The sequence below is a fragment of the Amblyomma americanum genome, chromosome 2 (assembly GCF_052857255.1).
Source record: "Amblyomma americanum isolate KBUSLIRL-KWMA chromosome 2, ASM5285725v1, whole genome shotgun sequence".
NCBI lineage: Eukaryota > Metazoa > Arthropoda > Arachnida > Ixodida > Ixodidae > Amblyomma > Amblyomma americanum.
Genome location: NC_135498.1, coordinates 13,512,844 through 13,515,633, shown reverse-complemented (window position 1 = coordinate 13,515,633; position 2,790 = coordinate 13,512,844).

The following is a 2,790-nucleotide window of genomic DNA, read 5'->3' as shown; positions in this document are numbered from 1 at the left end:
TTTGCACTAGTAACACTTATTCGGGACATGCAAGGGTTTTTTCGAATATTGATAGAACTTCACTTGGCTTTGAGCGCTGTGTGAAATTCGCACAGCATGCAGGGAACGAACGAAGTGGGGAGAAATCGGGAGGGCGTGGTAGCATCAGTTTCGTCAATCGCATTTCAGCATGGTTCAGCTGGCGGCCAAGAGAGGGTGCACATGCACGTAAGTAGAGGAAATAAGGGCTCCAATCGGGAAAAAAATGAGATGATCTTCGTAGCATGCGACGTCGCCAGCGTCAAAAAGGGTGTTCGTGCCCTTATCCGCCCCCCCCCCCCCTTCCTGTGTCTGTGTGGGTCACGTAAAAACGCCTTGGTTGCCGGGAGCGTCAGACGCACTACGGGCACCCAATGTGCTTGCTTCATTTGCAATACACCTAAAACGCATTTGTTCTTCTTCGTGATGAATACTTATTTCACCTTTACTTTGGGTTCTTGGACGTCCTCAGAGAGTACTTCATGTCCCTCTTTCCCTCTTGCATCCTCTTTTCCGTTCCTCCAACGCGGGGCAACCAACCGGGAATGTCTTGCAGTTAACCCTTCCCTCTTAAGTTGTTTTTCGTTGATGTTAATGCTACACTTCTGGACGGTTTGTGGCTACAGAAACTATTGCTGCACTATATTCAATCTTCAACTTCGCTCTACCTTCACTAGCGGCTGAACCCATTTTGCAGCATATGTGGTGTAAAAGAAGAAAGTTGATGCGAAGGGATGTCGTCCGACATGTTTGTCTCCCAGTGGTCAGCAGTCGTGTGCAAGCCCTTCGTTACTCTTGAAGATACCCAGAGCGCCCAAATAGGGAGTTTTTCAGGAAGGGCACAAAATCCAGAAGTAATGATTCACAAATAAAATATACAATTTAACCTAACGAGAAATAAAGTGCAGGAAAACAAAATTGCAGAGGAAAGAGATCCCGTAAGACTGAGGACCGCATGTTAAAAGGCGCATAAACAACTTTTCTTTCCTGACGGTTCAAGTCATGAATGACAAAGGGTGCGATAAAAGTGAGCAAAAACCTTAAGTACAGCAGGCAAATTGTAGAATGCTTTTCGTTATTTGTTAGAGAAATGAAATTCCGTTATAGATATCTTCATATCCTTTATATACGTCTCATCTACACCATGATTAAGTAATGCCTGCGTGTCTGCTGAGGTTTCGACAGAATCAAATGCCCTCTCGTAATCTATGAAGGCTATATATAGGGACTGGTTATATTTTGTGCATATCTATATCACCTGACTGACAGTGCGAATACGGTCTATTGTTTAGTAGCCTTTACGAAATCCTGCCTCATAATTTTGTTCATTGAAGTGTACGCTTATCCTCACTCTATTGCCGATGGCCTTTGTAAATACCTTGTAGGCAACGGAAAGTAAGCTGATCGTTCTATAATTTTCAAGTCCTTGACGTCCCCTTTTTGATGGACTAAGATGATGTTCGCGTTCTTCCTAGCTTCCGGTAAGTTCGAGGTGATGAGGCATTGCATATACAAGGTGGCTAGTTTTTCAAACAATCACCCCGCCGTACCTCAACTTATCTGCTGTAACCTGATCCTCACTAACTGCTTTCTCCCTTTGCATTTATCCTAAGGCTTTCTTTACTTCCTCTTTCCTTACTGGTTGGATGTCCAACTGCTGTACGCTGCTCTCCCTCCCTCTTTCATTGACGTCCTGATTACTTTGACTACTGTATAGAACTCTTCGGCTGCTTTAACTATGATTTCCTTTATTGCTAATTATATTGCCCTCCCTATCTCTTAACGCGTAACTCTGACTTTTGTTTATGCCTAGTTTCCTCTTCGCCGCTTTTAGGCTACCTCCGTTTTACCTCCGTGGGGCCTGTACCTCATTCAGTTGGTGCCTCTTATTAAGCCTAATTACAATAACTGTCATCCTCTCGTTGATACTGTAGGATTCTTCTATGTTGCCAGCTATCACGATTGATGAAAAATCGCGCCCCTAGTTCTCGTCTGTCCGTTAATACACGATAGCATAATATGTGCCTGCCTTTATCATTGTACATATACGCCTCATATGTCTTCCTAACCTCACTAAGTCCTTTGATATCCCATTTAATACTCGCTAGTTACTCGATCAGCACTGCTAGACTAGCGTCACCGGATAAGGTTCTTGCGTTATACGTTGGCAGGTTCAGTTTCTAATGGCGGCCTGTACGGAGCCAGAGATTCTTAGCACCGTCCACTGCGTCACAGGTGTGACCGCCGCCTTGGTCAGTTGCTCCAAAGTCACTGGGGACTGAGCGCCGAGCATTTATTAATACTGCTTTCACTTAAAGGTCGCCCATCGGTACATAACTGCTCTTTGGGGAGAACAGGCTGGCTGAAGCACGCAGAGTAAAGTGTACAAGATTATCTTGCAGAAATCTTTCCGTATGAAAAGTTCCTTTTCTTGGAAACAACAGGTACAATATGGTTAGTTAGTTAGTTATATTGATTTTAATGGTGCAAAAGCAACTATGGCTATGATGCGCCAAGGTACAATATGTTTTGCACAGATAGGCTCGCTTCAAAATGTTTATGAGTTCACTAAGGAGAATGTAGGCCGTTGCGTTTTACACGATGGATGTTATCGACGCAGAAGCAGTCTCTGTTTTCCACTTATCTTCTCCGCTGATGGCGGAGAGCGCTTTCTTCGCCGGGAAAATCCCCGCATAGTCATGTAAATGCATGGCCAGCTGGCAAACGTCAGCCGCCAACTTTCTCTGAAAAGCAGTACAGCTGTCCCAGCTG